The following is a 7,000-nucleotide window of genomic DNA, read 5'->3' on the forward strand; positions in this document are numbered from 1 at the left end:
CTGCTAGACCATTCAGGTATGACCTCAATCAAATCCCTTATGATTATACAGTGGAAGTGAGAAATAGATTTAAGGGCCTAGATCTGATAGATAGAGTGCCTGATGAACTATGGAATGAGGTTTGTGACACTGTACAGGAGACAGGGATCAAGACTATCCCCATGGAAAAGAAATGCAAAAAAGCAAAATGGCTGTCTGGGGAGGCCTTACAAATAGCTGTGAAAAGAAGAGAGGTGAAAAGCAAAGGAGACAAGGAAAGATATAAGCATCTGAATGCAGAGTTCCAAAGAATAGCAAGAAGAGATAAGAAAGCCTTCCTCAGCGATCAATGCAAAGATATAGAGGAAAACAACACAATGGGAAAGACTAGAGATCTCTTCAAGAAAATCAGAGATACCAAGGGAACATTTCATGCAAAGATGGGCTCGATAAAGGACAGAAATGGTATGGACCTAACAAAAGCAGAAGATACTAAGAAGAGGTGGCAAGAATACACGGAAGAACTGTACAAAAAAGATCTTCACGACCCAGATAATCATGATGATGTGATCACTAATCTAGAGCCAGACACCTTGGAATGTGAAGTCAAGTGGGCCTTAGAAAGCATCACTACGAACAAAGCTAGTGGAGGTGATGGAATTCCACTTGAGCTGTTTCAAATCCTGAAAGATGATGCTGTGAAAGTGCTGCACTCAGTATGCCAGCAAGTTTGGAAAACTCAGCAGTGGCCACAGGACTGAAAAAGGTCAGTTTTCATTCCAATTCCAAAGAAAGGCAATGCCAAAGAATGCTCAAACTACCACACAATTGCACTCATCTCACATGCTAGTAAAGTAATGCTCAAAATTCTCCAAGCCAGGCTTCAGCAATATGTGAACCATGGACTCCCTGATGTTCAAGCTGGTTTTAGAAAAGGCAGAGGAACCAGAGATCAAATTGCCAACATCCACTGGATCATGGAAAAAGCAAGAGAGTTCCAGAAAAACATCTATTTCTGCTTTATTGACTATGCCAAAGGCTTTGACTGTGTGGATCACAATAAACTGTGGAAAATTCTGAAAGAGATGGGAATACCAGACCACCTGACCTGCCTCTTGAGAAACCTGTATGCAGGTCAGGAAGCAACAGTTAGAACTGGACATGGAACAACAGACTGCTTCCAAATAGGAAAAGGAGTACGTCAAGGCTGTATATTGTCACCCTGCTTATTTAACTTCTATGCAGAATACATCATGAAAAACGCTGGGCTGGAAGAAGCACAAGCTGGAATCAAGATTGCCGGGAGAAATATCAATCACCTCAGATATGCAGATGACACCACCCTTATGGCAGAAAGTGAAGAGGAACTCAAAAGCCTCTTGATGAAAGTGAAAGAGGAGAGCAAAAAAGTTGGCTTAAAGCTTAACATTCAGAAAACGAAGATCATGGCATCCGGTCCCATCACTTCATGGGAAATAGATGGGGAAACAGTAGAAACAGTCAGACTTTATTTTTGGGGCTCCAAAATCACTGCAGATGGTGACTGCAGCCATGAAATTAAAAGACGCTTACTCCTTGGAAGAAAAGTTATGACCAACCTAGATAGTATATTCAAAAGCAGAGACATTACTTTGCCGACTAAGGTCCATCTAGTCAAGGGTATAGTTTTTCCTGTGGTCATGTATGGATGTGAAAGTAGAACTGGGAAGAAGGCTGAATGCCGAAGAATTGATGCTTTTGAACTGTGGTGTTGGAGAAGACTCTTGAGGGTCCCTTGCACTGCAAGGAGATCCAACCAGTCCATTCTGAAAGAGATCAACCCTGGGATTTCTTTGGAAGGAATGATGCTAAAGCTGAAGCTCCAGTACTTTGGCCACCTCATGTGAAGAGTTGACTCATTGGAAAAGACTCTGATGCTGGGAGGGAATGGGGGCAGGAGAAGAAGGGATGAGCGAGGATGAGATGGCTGGATGGCATCACAGACTCGATGGACGTGAGTCCGAGTGAACTCCGGGAGATGGTGATGGACAGGGAGGCCTGGCGTGCTGCGATTCATGGGGTCGCAAAGAGTCGGACACGACTGAGCGACTGAACTGAACTGAATGCAGATATATGGAATTTAGAAAGATGGTAACGATGACCCTATAATGTAAGACAACAAAAGAGACACAGATGTAAAGAACAAACTTTTAGACTCTGTGGGAGAAGGCAAGGGTGGGATGATTTGAGACAATAGCAATGAAACATGTGTGAAATAGATCGCCAGTCCAGGTTCGATGCATGAGACAGGGTGCTCAGGGCTGGTGCACTGGGATGACCCTGAGGGATGGGATGAGGAGGGAGGTGAGAGGGGGGTTCAGGAAGGGGAACACATGTACACCCATGGCTGATTCATGTGAATGTATGGCAAAAACCACCACAATATTGTAATTAGCCTCCAATTAAAATAAATTTAAAAAAAATAAAAATAGTTTTCAGGAATTCGCTGGTGGTCCAGCAGTTACGACTCTGACTCTCACTGCTGAGGGCCTATGTTCAATCGCTGGTCAGGGAACTAAGATCCCACAAGCTGCGTGGCATAGCCAAAAAAAGTTTCATTTTATCTAACATTAGCTAAATACTGTTGGGAACTCAATGTTTCTATTCATGTATGATACTTTCTTTTTAAATCAAGGAAACTCTATACTTCTTTGGGATCCTCATGGCTCACAACCATCAGATGAATCATCATCATCCTTAAATGAATCATCACCAGCACAACTGAAAGTATAGAACTAAAAAAAAAAAATGCCTTGTGGGAAACATATCATTTTGAAATGCATCTCAAAGGCTAATGTCACATTTACAAGTCATTGACATTTGGCAGACTCAACTGATGAAAGTAGAATTTTTGTAGATTAAAATGTAAAGGGGACAACAATAACAGATTTATCACTGTAAAGAGGAAAAACACCTTAAATATATTTAGGAATGAACCGAACAAAAAACATATAGGATCTAGGAAGAAAATGCCACTGCTGCTGCTGCTAAGTCGCTTTAGTTGAGTCTGACTCTGTGCGACCCCATAGACGGCAGCCCACCAGGCTTCCCTGTCCCTGGGATTCTCCAGGCAAGAACACTGGAGTGGGTTGCCATTTCCTTCTCCAATGCATGAAAGTGAAAAGTAAAAGTGAAGTCGCTCAGTCATGTCCAACTCCTAGCGACCCCATGGACTGCAGCCTACCAGGCTCCTCTGTCCATGGGATTTTCCAGGCAAGAGTACTGGAGTGGGGTGCCATTGCCTTTTCCGAAAATGACACTGGGAAACAGTAAAGGAAAACTTGGGTAAACAGAGGGCCACATACTTCTATTCAGCATATTTGGTTTGAAAAGGAAGAGGAATCATTTAGGTGACTTTAAATTGAAAGAGAAGTTTATTTGAAGAGTAGTACCTTGTGTAGATAGGCTTAGTAGGGCAAACCAGGACCCAGAAAGTTCCAGAACCCCAGGCAACTAACTTCCCTACCACTCACTTCTGGGAACCCAAGGCTTTGTAAGTCTTCTGCTGTCTGTCTGTCTGCCGCTCTCTGATGTGGGTCAGACATCTCTCCCTCCCTTATGTGCTAGTGTCATCACTTTCTAGGTCGAGACCAGGTAAGATGAATTGCAAATTTCTCAAGAGAGAATCTCATTGGACCGATTTGAATCCTACTCCTGGTCCAATCAGCTATGGTAGGGGAGGGAAGAGGGTTAAGTGGGTACCTGCTCACTAATAAAAGATAAGGATGTAGACTGGAACATGAGGAAGTGGTACAGGCAAATTGAACGGCATGTCCCTTATAGATGAGCAGACTGCATACTGTGGAGAGGCAATTCAACATAAGAGGTTAACAGCACAGGCTCTGGGACCAAACTGCCCGCATTTGACTTTACTAAGTCAAATTAGTTGCTTGACCTTCAAAAAGTTTCTTGACCTTCAACAAGTTATTCAATCTATGCTTCAGTCTTCTCATCTGTAAAATGAAAATGATGATAATAGGGTTGCTGTGGGGACTGAATGAATGAACACGAAGAAAGCACTCAGTAAAAACTACTTATTATTTTTATAAAGATGCCCATCTCCCCTAAAGTTATCTATAAAATTAATGCAAGTCCAATCAAAATCACAACTCTTTTAATTTGACAAAGCAATTTTGAAGTTACTATGGAAGAAATATCCATGGAGAGGATGGCATAAGTAGAATGGGAAGAATATATAGACTGATGCAAGTTCATGTCATAGATCTTACAATGGTTGCTTCACATTATATTTTTTAATGTATGTATATGACAAATTTTTCTTTTATATACATCAAATGTATTTTTAAGAAACAATTCTTTAAAAATATATTCCAAAAAAGAAGACTATTAAGCATGGATTTACCCTACCAGCAGTTTAAAAATAATTTAAAGTATATTAAAACAATAATATTATTATCCAATAACAAGTCAATGAAATAGAAGGTAAAGTATATGTGGAAATTTAGTACAGTATAAAGGTAGAATTTTAAATCAGAGAGAAGACTGGGTGGTGTTCAATAAATAGTGTAGGGCAACCAAGTCATTCGGAGAAGGCAATGGCACCCCACTTCAGTACTCTTGCCTGGAAAATCCCATGGATGGAGGAGCCTGGTAGGCTGCAGTCCATGGGGTTGCTAGGAGTCGGACACCACTAAGCGACTTTACTTTTACTTTTCACTTTCACTCATTGGAGAAGGAAATGGCAACCCACCCCAGTATTCTTGCCTGGAGAATCCCAGGGACCGGGGAGCCTGGTGGGATGCCGCCTCTGGGGTTACACAGAGTCAGACACTACTGAGGCAACTTAGCAGCAGCAGTAACCAAGTCATTTAGGGGGAAAAAAAAATCCCTTCCTCCTCCTAACTAAACTTCAGAAGGACTAAATATTGAACTATTTTTAAGAAGATATCTAAAAATGTTAAAAAAAAAAATACACAGGTAAGCGTGACATTAAAGCTGGAAACAGGAAAAGACCTACCTAAAAATGTCTTTCTTCACAACCACCCCATCAGCTTTAACTTCTACTCATTTGCACTTATTTGTGGATTCTGATTCTGATTAGTTCTATATAAAGTTTTTACATAATACAAAATTGAACATATACAATTTTGTTATATATTTTATATAATCTTATCATGTACTTACTTTTCTTGTACCTTTATTGTCTTTCTACTTAGCCCACACATCAGTGGCATAGTCCATTCTTCACTCTGCTTCTCTCTCCTCTCTTAAAATAACTTTCTTTTAAAGTTATAAACATGTAGTTTTTCTTAAGTGAATTTTAGTATTGTTTTCTTGAGCTCTATCTGTAAAGTATCTTGTTTGCATTTTAATTGAAATTGATAATATACAAATAATTTAGAAATGAATTGTATTCTTTGCTATTTTAGTTCATCTGGCATCATATGTTATTTTCCCTAGACTGCTTTTTTTCCTTCAATAAAAGTTTTATTGGCGGGGTGGAAGCCATACATAGAAGAAGACAAGAAAAAGTTTTCAGCAAATAAACACCACAAGCTATATTATAAAAGATAAATTTAAAAAGGTAAAAATACTTGTGATTACATTCAGACAAAACTTAATATTCCTAATTTACAAAAAGCTCTTATAATTTAAAAAAAAACGTTAATATTCCAGATAGGCAAAAATCATGAACTGGCAGTTCACAAAAACAGAGCCAATAAATATATGGAAGATGCTCAGTTTTACACTTGGTCAACGAGATGTAAATTAAAACAAGATGAAAAAATGATAATATTTTTTAAGGTGATAAAGATCACAAAGATTAACAATACTCAAGATCTGCAAGAAGACCACCTAGCTATGGTTCACCCACTATGTTGGTGGAAAACTACTACTTTTCAAGGGGAGAGTCTGGTAACAACATATAGAACTCTACAAATGCGCATTCCCTTTGATCCAGTAAATGTATTTCTATGAATTTATGTTAAGGAAAATCAGGGATATGTACAGGTTTATGTATAATAATCATCTAGTATTGTTTGCACAACTGAAAAACTGTAAATACCCTAAAGGTCCAACAATCTAGAAACTGACTGAACGTATTAATACTATATCCATATAACCATTAAATCCATATAGCCATTAAATCCATACAGCCATTAAAAACGCTAATGTAACCTACTTTATCTGGAAAGATGTGAGGAATTTGGAAAATAGAATATGCTCATATTTTCCTATTAAGAAAAAAAAGTTTATGTGTATGTATGAAAGCTCTAAGTTTATACAGAACTAAGTTAATACGTTATTTCTGGGTGACGAGATTGTGTTTTTCTTTTACATACGTTTATGTACTTACTATTGGACAGTTTTGCAGGGAGCAGGCATTAAAAAAAAAAAAGAGAGCAGGATTCTTCTTACAATCAAAGAATACAGGGACACTTAATTTGCGGAGGTAAAGAGGCCTCGGGTGACGATCCTGCGAGAGCGGGAGCGGAAGGAAAAGTTTCCGGACCGCCGAGCCTCGCCCTACTGCTCAGGCGAGAGCACAGCGACCGGAAACACGCCACGCGAGATCTCGGGGATTCTGGGTACGGACGTACCCGCATTACCTCTCAAGGAAGAAAGTGTTACCGTTTGAAAACTATCTCTTTCCTTTAACACAACACCGACTATCAGCGCAGTCAAAGGACGTTTCTATCCTGAGAGGAGTGCGGGGGAGGTCGGCAGAGTTAAAGTTTTTCCTGAAAATGAAAGGCTCCCCCTCTCCCATCCACCCGCCTCTTCCCGTCATTCTGGAGGCGCTTAGAGGCCGCCGCGGGGGAAGGCCGTTTCTATGGGTGACGATTTACAAGAACGCTGCCAGCGTCAACAACGCTAGCAGACTATTGTGTGCTACTGCTGCCTAGAAAGGTGGACGGTGCGCAGCGCAGCGTGGGACGTGGAGGCGAGCTGCACACTGATTGGCCCGCGGCTGCCCAGGCCGCTGCTGGGGGCGGGGCGGGGGCGAGACGGGATGGCG

General features: G+C 40.6%; 1 long non-coding RNA gene across 1 annotated transcript; it reads right to left on the reverse strand.

Annotated features, from left to right (window-relative positions):
- On the reverse strand, positions 3,370-6,684 carry LOC108637147. The gene is made up of 2 exons (XR_001918814.1): positions 6,338-6,684; positions 3,370-3,971 (listed from the first exon to the last, which is right to left on the reverse strand). It is a non-coding gene; the product is annotated as an uncharacterized LOC108637147 (long non-coding RNA).

Source organism: Capra hircus, chromosome 11, assembly GCF_001704415.2.
Source record: "Capra hircus breed San Clemente chromosome 11, ASM170441v1, whole genome shotgun sequence".
Taxonomy (NCBI): Eukaryota; Metazoa; Chordata; class Mammalia; order Artiodactyla; family Bovidae; genus Capra; species Capra hircus.